This window comes from Rhamphochromis sp. 'chilingali' (assembly GCF_963969265.1).
Source record: "Rhamphochromis sp. 'chilingali' genome assembly, chromosome: 14".
Lineage (NCBI taxonomy): Eukaryota > Metazoa > Chordata > Actinopteri > Cichliformes > Cichlidae > Rhamphochromis > Rhamphochromis sp. 'chilingali'.
In genome coordinates, this window is record NC_137941.1 from 12585650 (window position 1) to 12598672 (window position 13023).

Here is a 13023-nt window from a genome sequence, read left to right on the forward strand (position 1 = left end):
ACCCAGTATTTTGAGTTCATTATGTTTTGGTACTTTTGCATCATGGATTTTCCTTTATGTTTCTCTGGTACTTGGTGTTTCAGTTATCTTGGTGTTTTTCTATATTATGATTTATGATCTGATACTGTTGTGATTATGATTATCATTTAGTAGCCTTTGGTCAGTGTCAAGTCTGTCTCTGTCTAGTCTGTGTCTTAGTAAAGTGTGTTTTGTTTCCTGTTTTACTTTGAAGGTTCTTGTTCCTGTCTGATGTTAGTATGTGCAGCTTTGTTCCCCCTGTCTCGTTAGCCCTGATCTCTCCCAGCTGTGTCTCCCTCCTGTTGCCGATTCCCCCGTTACTACCCTGTGTATATAAGCCCTGTGTTTTCCCATGCTCAGTGTCGCGTCGTACCATCAGATTATGCCTGTGTGTTCTTGGTCTCAGTGTTCCGGCCTCACTTCATGTTTGTTTTCCTGCCAGCAATAAAGCTGAGGTTTTTTGAGTTACATTCCATTTTCCGAGTCCTGCACTTGGATCCTCATCTCTGCCTGCCCGCACACAGAGCCCTGACAGTTCATTTTGAGACAGGCGGGTTTCAGCTCTTTTTACACAGAATCACCAAAGTAACGCCAGTGGTATTGTAATGAATTACTTTCTCCTGGGAGTAACTAAGAAATATACTGCATTAGTTTTAAGAAAAGTGTTCTGTGTGTATATGTGTAATACATTTTATTTTGAGGAAAAACCCCAAAGCTGATCACAACAAAGAAGGGAAAGCTTTCAAAGTATACTGAAAACCCACTCTGATGTGAATCCAACTACACTAGGTATCTGTTGGAGCACATCTTGCCATGACACACACACCAACACACGCACACACACATTCAGACTCACAAGGTGAAATCAATAACATCCACATTATTGCAGTGGATAAAAAATCTCTCCCCCCACCCTTTCCACTCCTCCACTACTAATATATTATTCAAATTAAATAAGAATCAAGCCCAGAAAAGGGAATTACTTTGAAGTCAAACAATTGCATTATTAAATAGCTTCTTCAAAAACTAGCTTGCGCCCAGGAGCTCAACCCAGCTTCTACAGTAAAACAGCATCTTATTCTTCAGAAGTTTATTTATCAGCTGTTTTGAAGCTAAGCAGCAAGATGCTACAAACTATGAAAGTACTAACACTGCTAAAAGCTACAGTCATATTAACACTAAGCACACTGATATTATCTTAATTAAGAAACTGATTAGCAGTTAAGCACCGATAATCAAATGCACATTAATTAATTGATCATCAGCATGTGTGAGCACCTCTCTTAAAAGCAGATGTTTTGTTAGTTTGCTGGTCTGGAGCATTCAGGTGTGTGTTAACACAATACCAAGGAGGAAAAATGCCAGTGATGATTTTAGAGAAGCAAATGTTACACCCATCAATCCCTAAAGCTTTAAACACCCACAATCAACATCTCAGACTCTGCAGGTCCTAGCTATAATGTTAAATGTTAAGGTTCATTACAATAAAATTAGAAAAAGACAAAACAAATGGAGATATTTGGCCATAATGAACAGGATCGCATTTTGTAAAACCAAACACAGGATATCAGCATAAATACCTTGTATCAGCTGACAAGTATGGTGGTGGAGGGGTGAGGATCTGGACTGTCAGCTACAGGACCCGGGCACCTTGCAGACACTGAGTTGACCATGAACTCCTCCATATACAAAAGTATCCTTGAGCCTTATGTGAGGCCATAGGAGAAGCTGAGTCATGATTCTCAGCAGAGCAGCTGAAGGTGGTTCTACAAGCTGCAATATAATCGGGTGTCTTTTACACATGGCTGTAAGTAAAATTTGAAAAAAGGGACGTGGATATCAGACTAACTTATTAGGAATGAGTGCAGGATTACTGTCAGCAGTCAATCAGCTACACATTTCTCTAAATGTTTTGTGAAAAAAAGTTGTTAAGGCTACTGTATGTGATGTTTAAGCTGCTTCTCTACAGCTTAGCCCAGACACTGAACAGCATTTTAGTGAACGGATTGTAATGAATCTAGCTGCTCTGCAGTGAAGCCCATACAGTTGCTGCAACAAGAACTACATTTCCACGTATAAGTAGTGAATGTGCTCAAATTAAAGATATTAAGCTTAAAGAAGCATTAAAAAAATGAAACTAACATTTTATCAAAGAAAAAAGGCTTTTATTATGATTTCTTATGATTTCATAAGATTTTTATCATGCATACATAAAGGCACAGTAATGGTTACAGCTCCTGAAATTGTAGTTGCTGGCACCCACTTGTCATACAGTATATTCACATGTTCCATTTCACATAATTTAGCCATTAGAGGTTGAAAGGCTGTTTTACACAGTGTGAAACTTCATTTTTCTTTTAGTAATTCCATGGTTCTGCACTTTGGACAGGAAGCACACACACCACTACCTCTCTGAAACAAACAGGTCCATTATCATCATAGAGCAGATCCAACACATCTGATGAAACTCATTATATGAGTCCATGAAGATCACAGCGAACCATTCAGCAGAGAGGTTGAAGAGACGAAACAAGAGGGAGATGGAGACATTGCAAACAGCACTGTCATCATATCTCTCTTGTGTCCAATTATTGCTACTGGCTCTGTCACCGACTCCTTTAATAATTCCAAATTTAAACCCAAAATGTTCAAAGAAATGTGTTTTTGATGAGCAGTAGTTTGCTCAGCTTTTTCCCCCATAAGGGCTTATTCAGCCAGGGAAAGTGAAAAAACTCAATTCATCATGGAGAAACTCTTCCTGCAGCTTTGTCCTGTGTCTTACTTTCCCATAAACACACAAATACAGGCATGAATGTGCATGTACATATGTATAAACACACACACACACGGAGGGATGTGTGAGAAATGTGAAAAAGCTTATTCCAGGGAAACCCATCTGATATCTGTTTCAGTTATTACCATAATAATTGGCACTCCACTGCACAGAAGAAGAGCCTGGCAGACTAGGATAGAATAATAACTAGATATGAGAAAGGAAGGGGCACTGCAAAATATACCAGTCATAACGAGTCTTATATTCTCTTTTTTTCTCCTAAAATTTATGCCCAGTGGGCTGCAGTAATTCTTCATCATTTCAATAGATTTCATCGGATTTGTTTTAGGATGTGTGAAAAAAGGGGGCTGTAATTATTTTAAAATGAGTCATAATGAAGGAAAATGATACTTATTTAAAGAAATTTATGGAGGAAAAACAACAAATGAGAGCATGATCAGATGATCAGTGGCGATTTCCATATTAATTTTTCAGTGTGACAGAGAGATGAGCAGGTAATGCCAATGAGCATCTGTGGAGTACACGCAGGGATGCTTGGTTTCATGCTGCATGTGCTTCTGCTCTCCTGGCTGACAGCCATGTGAATCTCTGCTTTACTGGGATTTTTCCGCTGCCATGTCTCATAAAGTATTTTTTATTGCTTTATATGAGGTTCTTCTTTATGTTGGAAGAGCTTTGTATTTTTCTCCTCTATATCCACAATTGATTTTGCTCCAATTTTTGGGATACAGTACAAAGCTAGAAGTATGGGGATAGTATTTCCAAATAAAATTTATAAAATCATTGCTAATCATAAGTGTTTTCTTTAAAGATGCTTTGTTGGGGGTGACCAAAATGGACAAGATTAGAAATGAGCACATCGGAAAGACAGCTCAGGTTGAGTACTTTGGAGACAAAGTTAGAGAAGTAAGGCTGAGATGGTTTTGGGGATGTGCAGAGGAAGCATTTTTGATGTATTGAGTAAAGCTCATTGAATATGGTGCTTCCAGGCAAGAAGATAAGAAATAAATATCTCAGAGGAGATCCATGGATTTAGTGAAAGAAGACATGCAGAGGGATGGTGTGACAGAGGAGGATGCAGATGATCTGCTGTGGCAAGCTCTAAAAGCTGAAAAGGACAAAAATGGAAAGAGAACAAGAGGAAGAGTGATCTGTTCTGCCACACTCACACTCTTGGTTAGGTGTAAAGGAGAGAAATTTTGCATGCAATTATTCACACTAGTTTTAAAACATAGTTATAGCTTTTAACAACAGCAAGAAGAAATTATTTATCCAGTCTGCTGGAAACAACCCCAGGAAATAACATTAGATGAGATAATAGATAATACAGCTTCTCTGCCATAATTAAAAAAGATGCTTCCAAAGAAATATCTAGTTAAAATTAAGTAAGAAAGACCTCCGATCAGTCTTTGCTCCTGACACTCACTGGAATCTTACAGCATGCTGTATGTCTGTGTAAAGGTAAACGTCACATAAGGCCTGACAAGTGACACATTGTCTTCTTAAATGTCAAAAAGCCCTCACTAGTTTAACTGCAGCTATCCTTTACTCACACCTTTTGCAACTTCTGATCAGTTTCTATTACCTGCTGTGTTATAGGATAAAGAATTGTTTAACTTGACCCCAAAGAATTGATTTATTACCTCCCTGTCAAAGGAACAAGATGACTTGGCTGAGGCACAGCGAGTTTGTTTTGCATTAAAAACACTGCCTGTGGCAGATTCTGTTAACAAACGCCCCAACAGAGACTGAGCCACATGGATTTATCTGTAAGACACCAGGCATTTGAATGAAAGCTGCAGTACGTGCTATTGATTCAGCAACTGGAAGGAGACTGCTAATGCTGCGTGGGACAAGTTGCAAATAATTTCATCATGTAGGAAGAAATCCCACAGATGGCATTGTAGTTATTTGGCAGGGAAACCTTGAAGGTGAACAACCCCCACCTCTCAAACATCCTCAAGTCACGATCAAACATTTGGCAATTAAAAACACAGATAGTTGAGCTGTAGGCTTATCTCTATGCTCTGTCTGGTTCAAAAAAAATATACTATTATGGTCACTGGGCAGCAGCTACAGTGAGCAGGTGGAGGTTTACACCAAAGTGCTTTATGGCTCCAGGCTGCTGCTGCTGCCGCTTCGCCACCCCGTTGAGAAATTAAGGAGGTAAGGAGGAGAAAGACAAAAAGATGGACTGTTGGCTGGCTTTTGTTTGTGTTGGCCAGTTTCCTCCAAGGTCAGAGACAAGATGGTGCATGACTCATAGAATTAGTTTATAAATCATTCAATGGTTGATGAGATAAAAGCCAATATCTGGAAGCAGTTTGGCATATGAGCTATCATATCTGCCACAAATACATTAGCAAACAACTAATTTGGAAAACAGATTGTGAGAAAACAGTACTGTCTGAATATATTCACAGGTGCATGGAGGAGGATTGGGGAAGGCGAAGGTCAAGATTTGTGTTCTACACCATCGGTCGCCAACCTTTTTTGCACCACGGACCGGTTTATGTCCGACATTATTTTCACTGACCAGCCTTTAAGGTGCTGCGGATAAATATAACAAAATAAAACCAGTACCGGTACCAAAAAAGAAGATTTATTCAAAACACACTGGAAAAACCCAGGGAAACCAAGTTAGCAATAAAAACAATAACAAAATAACAATAAAAACTAATTAAAACCCTGAAAACCATACATTTCACACCAGATCCTGAACTCTTGCGGCCCAGTACCAAACCTGTCTGTGGCCCGGGGGTTGGAGACCGCTATTCTACACCACCTGAATTTTTAGGTTTAGACCGATAAAATAGTTAGGGCTAAAGATATTAACTCAGACAAGTGGCTGAAGGGCTATTAGTATGAATTTATTTGATGCAAGGTGCAGCATGGCCCTGTTTGAATGTGGTGTTAAAAAGCATCGGGCACAATCTTATCGCATGTGGTCAAGACACATAACCATTTACACCTTTGTCTGTCATGTGTCTCCATGGAGGACAAGTGACTGCTTCAGTTTTTTTTTAAACTTCCAGTAGAAGGTTAAAGGGCCCTGTGCACAATCACTGACAAAGAAAAACTAAATGTTTCACTGCACATGTCAGCGCAATATCAGCTGTTGGCATAAGAAAGATTTTTGCAATTTCCAAGAAGGACGAGGACAAGAACAATGAAGAACGCTATGTCAAAAGCTTCCCAGACCACATGGCAAACTGCAATTTCTTTATATTTTGGTTTCAAGGAGCCAGATTGTCCTTTAGTTTTTTTTTTTTAATTACAAGAAAGAATAAAGCATTCTTATTTGGATTTCTGCTGCTTTTACACATTTTCCTTCCAGCTCAATCATTGTATCTCAACATTTTCAGAAGAACATTTTTTTTTTTTGTGCTATTTTTCAAGCCACTTAACGTTGACCTCTGAATCATTCAAGCTTAAAAAGAGACACAATCAAAAGGGATGTCTAGCAAGTAGAATCTACTTATCAGCCAGTGGTGTTAGGATCTTGATGGATCGTGATGGAGCCATGAATGCAGAAACGTACTGTTAGACTTTTATCCACCATGCACTATGTGAAAAGCATCTGATTGGCATTGGCTTAATTTGTCAATGATACACTATCAATGCAGTAAAAGATTACCTGGGTAGAAAAACACACCATCAGTCAGCCAATATCCAAGGCTCTGAATGTCCTTCAAGAAGCCTGGAGAACTATTCCTGAAGACGACTTAAACGCATGAGAAGAAAGCCCCCTAATAGAATTCAAGATGTCTTTAAAAATAAATGTATTCATACAGCACCAAATATTTCTTTTCAACCTTTCTATAATCATACAAGCATGTATTCTTGCACATATTTCATTACATTTCTGCACCCTAATTCCAATTTTCCAATGAGAAATATAAAGAAATGATTGGTGAGTCTAGATTTTTGCACAGTAGGCTACTGTATATTTGAGGCTTAACAAATGTGATTAATGCACTTATTTCCTCATCAAATGTTTCATTTCGTATTACCTCCTTTTTTTGCATCAATATCTTCATTATAAAAAGTTATAATCCATGTTACACCTTTGTTTAGTGAACAGGGTTGTCAGGAGAAGAAATGTAACTGGCTGAATGCTCTTAGGCCACTAAGTGAGGGATGTAGGTGGTTCTGATCTCCAGGGGCCAGAAAACACACAGCATACTGTTTACTTTATTTAAATCCATCCAGCAGCTTCGTCGCATTTGGTGTCATCAGGCTCACATTACCCGATAACAAGTTAGCAATATTGCGCCTCGCTTTTGCCACCCACCCTCCCACTCTGGGAAACAGATCCTAGAGGTGTTGATGACTGAGAGATGACAGACTGAATTGTGTTAGCTTGTGCTGTTGCTAGTCTTCCCCCACATCTTCCTCACATCCTTTCTCAATGTCTGTCTCTTTTCTACTCCGTGTGTCATTATAAGATGACATTAGCCTGCTAATTCAGTCCAGGTTTATCGTGATACATTATTAGGTGCTCACAGTCACACGAGTCACACCTTCCTTTCTTTTTCCTCATTGCCTCAATTTAGCATGACCTTCCCATAGCTGTCTAGCCAGTATGTCTCATTATTGCACCACAGGGGGCTGAGACACACACATCAGGATGGTGAAATATACACACACACATGCAAATCATAGATAATTAAAGTGAGTAATAATGACAGGCACGCACAAGCAAATCAAATATCTTGTTGTTCACGTGTATCCACACACACACACACACACACACACACACACACACACACACACACACACACACACACACACACACACACACACACATGCAGCTGCACAGGATTGATGACTGACAGGAAAACTCTGGAGGAAAAAAAGGTCTAAAAAGTGAGACAGCATGAAGGCTTCGTAGATTTATGTATGCAGACAGACACAAAAACAGAGAACATGGAATCTGCAGCAAGATGGAAACTAAATAAATAGGAAATGGTGACATATCAGATTAGCTTTAAAGTTTGTTTGCATGTGGTCAGAAATCTCACAATGATTCCCATGATGTTATTGACAGAGCTCTTTTTCTGCTTCACACATAAATGCAAATAACTTGAACTGCATAATCAATTTTTTATGAGTAAATTTCTTCTTTAAGACATTTACTAATAATACTTTTATTATTTATCACCAAAACAACCCAATGAAAATACATAAATAAATAAAAGAACACATTTTAATCAGAGTGTAGCGTCAAGCCAGTTACACTTCTGGGATATTGATTGATAATTACTGTATTTGTCTCAAATTTCCTTGAGATTGGTCCACCCATTAAGGAGAAGATTGGGTACATACAGATATGTATACATACAATCATGATAGCAAAAGATAATTATTACTTATACTAGTTATTGCTTATTATTAATCATAACCCAGAATGACTTTCTTCACATTGTAGCTGCATTTGCACTGCAATCTTTCCCACTGCTTCAAGACTTTCCACTGTTAAAGCACACAGAGGGGTTCATTGTGGGTTTCAGTTAAAATGTGGACTGAGAAACAACAGAAACCTTAATGATTTTATTAAATGTAAGGATTCAGTTGCAAGATTTCATCAACTCAAACATTTCCTCCGCTTGACAGCTAAAAACAAGTACATGCAAAATCATTGTGACTGTAGCTGACATGGTCTAGGCTGTGCCTCTTCCTCTTTCCTGTTTCCTATTTTCCCTGTTTGTCTTGTTGTCTCTGTCCTGTTTGTCTCTCTTGCGCTTTCTCTCACTGGGGATTCATATTTGAGCCATTCTCCAGTCAAGCCCTGCTGTATTTATACAAAGCTTTACTGTTTATTCCCTTCAAGAGCTCTCATTGCCTGCCAGCCTGCTTGTAGCACACTGGATAACTTTATCTTATTTGGAGCTGTGTTTTATATACCTGTCTTGGGATCCACTGGTTCTCTGTGTTTAGTGCTGCAGTGTTTGCCTTGCTCTACCCAGTTTGCCAGCCATCAGCCAGGCTGACACCACACCTCATTTCTACCTTGAAAAAATGTTCTAAACCTCTTAACTCTACCTTTCAATAACATTATTTTTTGAGATGTTAGTGGTCCAAAAGTATTAACTACACTTAACAGTAAATTTTTATTTTATTCTTCTTCTATCAATTATTTGTTTCTACCAATGCACAAAGTGTACCACACAGCACATCCCTTTTTATACAGCATTTTCCAGCATCAGCTAGGAACAAAGGGACTAATATTCATCCAAGTAAAGAAACTTGAGGATGCATGCATCCTTAGCAGTTGATGCTCCAAAAACTTGGCATACCACTAGCTTTTGATTTTTTTTTTCCATGCAAGAAAGGAATGATGTATGGATGAACAGCTTGCCAAGCTATTCAATCTATTTAGATACAATGACGTGAAAGATCCCAGCACATTATCAAGGTGGAAAACTAATTTAACCATGCAATTCTGACTGTGAGAGCTAATGTGGTTTTCCCATGTCATATATCATATCATGGCTACTCTCCTGGTGCTAACAAACTGCTTTCCTGTCATCCAGCTGTTGCTAGTCTTGTGAAATATTCATATATTTTTTGTTAAATTGTTAAAGTAGATTTAATTTGAAAATATATATATATTTTTTAATTTCTGTTCATTTCTTCTCTTGTGGCATTTTTTCCAGTCACGTATAAGGATACTACTTTGGCACCAGTGAGAGACACATGAAAGATAAAAAAAGAACTGGGACAGTCAATCAAATGTTTTCACACTTCACAGGCATACAGCTAAAGATAAAATGGCATAAAAGCATACAGCTTTAATGTAACCATACTGTACTGGCTCTAAAGTCCTGGTGTGGGGGTGGAGATGGGGTCACTGTCAGAGGTAGAGCTTGTGTTCACACGATGACAAATTGTCTCTCCAGCACACTGCGTGTTCATGCAGTGTCACTCATTTGTCTCCTGAACACTGCCCACACAGACACACGCCCATGCTGTTAGGTCCCGAGACAGCCTTGATTGTGTGCGTGGGTGCGTGTGTATGTGTGTCACTATAATCTAATGGCTATATCGACCTAAAGGCCAAGGACACCGCAGCTCTCCCCACCTAAACCAAATGGCTTCTTAATAGGTGGTACTTCTCCTTCTTCCTTTCATCCAGAGCCGTTACCTCTCTCCTTTCCATCTACCGATGATCTCCTCTCATTTTAAGATTAAAGAAAAGAGGATTGCCCCTCTTTTTCTTAATCTCCTCAATAATCTTCTCTTCTTAAAGTTCTGTATAAGTTAAAAAGGAAAGACGTGGGGAGTGAAAGCTGGAGATCTGCATGTTGTTAAGGTACTAAAGCACACACTCCTACACAAACATTCACACCATACACGCAATTTAAAGAAGTGTCCGGTCAAATCTGCACTTCCTTTATGCGGGAGATAAAACAAGGGCTGAACTTTTTAAGCTTAACCCGACAGAGCTGCACGACAACACAAGATATGCAAATCTATCTGATCAGTCACCAAACCTGCTGGATCCTAGGAACGATGTAAGAATAGCAGAGGTAACTGTCCTGTGGATACACCACGAGTGAGTGGGTGCAGTTTCTCCTGCCTTGGGCACACTTCACTCAGCCTTCTCCCTGGGCTAAACCAAGTGGAGTATTTTCAGTACGGTGAGAAACCATCAGAAGTGCATTATTTCCTGTTGTGTGCAGAGGAGCATGCTACCAGGTAGGGCAGACAACTGCCTGTGATCCCAAGTCAGTGTGTGGCCCCGGAGGGCTGATAGAATTTAAACTGAAGCAGTGACAATGTGCAAAATTTGCAATGACACAAGGAGAGACCTGACCTAGCCAAAGAGTCACATCTGATTCTACACACTCCCATTGCAAGTGGCTATAATGATTCTGTTTAAATACGCTTAATGATAACAATGAAAGCCACTCAGTGAAAATATATGGGAGCAATGGGAGTTAAAAAAAGGAAGAAGAAAAAAAGAAGAGGAGGAAACAAAGCAACACAGTGGTGAATGGAGCCGATAACAATGATTAAATATAATGCTAAATGCTAAATTGCTGCTGCTCTGGTTTTAAATGTGGTGACACAACGGACATCACTTTACTTCTTTTGTATACTCTGAAGTTTAACATTACTTGAGTGAGTCCAGCTCTGCTGGCCGTGACTTGACCGAGTTGAGAGCACAGTATTTTTGTTTGTGTTAGATTATTTCTGACATAATGGTGATGACATTGGTTGGAGGGAGGCCCTGTGAAATTTTGCCCTTGGACTATAGAGAATTGCCGCTGACTAGACTGTGAGAGATGATAATTATGAAAATATTCATGTGTACAAAATGGTTTGTGTGAGTCGTCTGTATGAACCCTACAGTGCATGCTTGTAGTTTCTTAATGAGACCGCTGGAGTTGGTTTTATATTTCTTGACAGCCTAGGAATATTTCCAGATATACTGTACAGTGAAGCAGTGCTGAAAATTATAATACTGCAGGCCACAAGCAAAACCACAAATTGCTGTGCAAGGTCTGATGTGCCTTTTTGGCTTATAGGTCTTATGTTTTCCTTTATAATAGCAATTTGCTCCAACACAGCAGAACTCTGGTTTGACAGATGAACATGCATAACCACGTGTTGCTCCCGACCTGAGGTACCGCCTTGGATTTTGTACATTATGGACCCTTCCTCTAAAAACTTCTGTTTGCTTGTAGCCAATAGCTAGTAGCTGGTAATTTCTCATCACCAGAAATGATCCTCAACATGAAAGTTGGATCAGTTTGACACAAAAATTGATATTTGCTTATTGCCCAAGTCTGAGATGAAAGTGGCTCAGAGATGCAAACAAGAGATAAGATGGAAGGGGAAATCAGACAAATTTTGTCTTTTACAACTTCAGAAAGAATTTACTTACAGTTGTATATTTTAGTGTCTGTGTTTCAGTAACTACAATATAAAGTGCTGCAAAAAGATATTAGCCCTCTACATGATTTCTTAGTTTTTTTTGCATATTTGATGATTTTTCGATACCTAATTGTTTTCAGATCAAACAAATGTTAATATAAAACAAAGATAACCAGAGTAAATGATAAATGCTGTTTTCAAATGATTTATTAAAGGAAAAAAGCTACCAACCAAAAGAGTAATTGCCCTCTAAACCTAATAACTGGTTGAGCCGCCCTTAGCAGCAAGAACTACAATAAAGCATTTGTGATAACTGCCAATGAGGCTTTCACATCACTCCTCTTTGCTAAATTGTTTTAATTCAGCCCCACTGGAGGGGGTTTTGAGCGCGAACAGCTTGTTTAAGGTCACACCAAAGCTAATCAATTGAAATTAAGTCTGAGTTTTGAATAGGTCACTCCAAAACCTTTATTTTGTTTTGGCTTTTTTTGAGTCCATCTTTTTTGGTTACCAGTGGTTTTGTTCTTGAGCTTTTTGTTCAGTCTCTTATTGTCGTATCATGAAAAAGTGACCTTAACTGAGACAAGTTAATAGTAAATGGACTGGTTCTTATATAGTGATTTTCCACTGACCTGATCTATCTCCAGAGCTACAGCCACCCAAAGCGAGGCCTGCAATTCTTTTGAAAATCATTTTTTACACAGAGCCATGTAGATAATAAATGAAATCATCATTTAAAAATCATGTTTTTCAGTTACCTTTATTATCTTTGTTTCTTTGATGATCGGAAACATCAAGTGGAACAAATGTGCAAAAGAAAGGTGGCAAGTACTTTTTCACTATATTGATATGGTGTAGCTGTCTGTACCCTACAGACCAGCTTTCATCATATTTACACTGGCAACTTGAAGGAAGTCTCTGAAGTCCTCCAACCACCATCAGCGGCTAGGTGCTGCACCAACAGAGGAAAACAGTCATCTGTTGTCTTCACAGGTTGTTAATTAATTTCAGGATGGGGTCTAATCAGTAAAGTCTCCTGCGTAAAGTCTTCACTCTCATGCATTTTCACTCACACACTAACAAACTTTGGTGTGACATCTCAAGGATGTGAAAATCTCAGAGGTGACATTTATACAACTTTGGTTTTAATAGCACAGTACTTATTTTTCCTTCTGAATTTTCTGCACCAGGACACACGGATCAATGAACTGAAATTTTGATCATGTTTTTTGTGACATGTTCAAGTCCAGGGCCTTACGGTGCTTTACTACAAAACAATTTATAAAGCGATAAGCTATAAAGTGAAAAGTGGTGTTTTTGTTGCGATA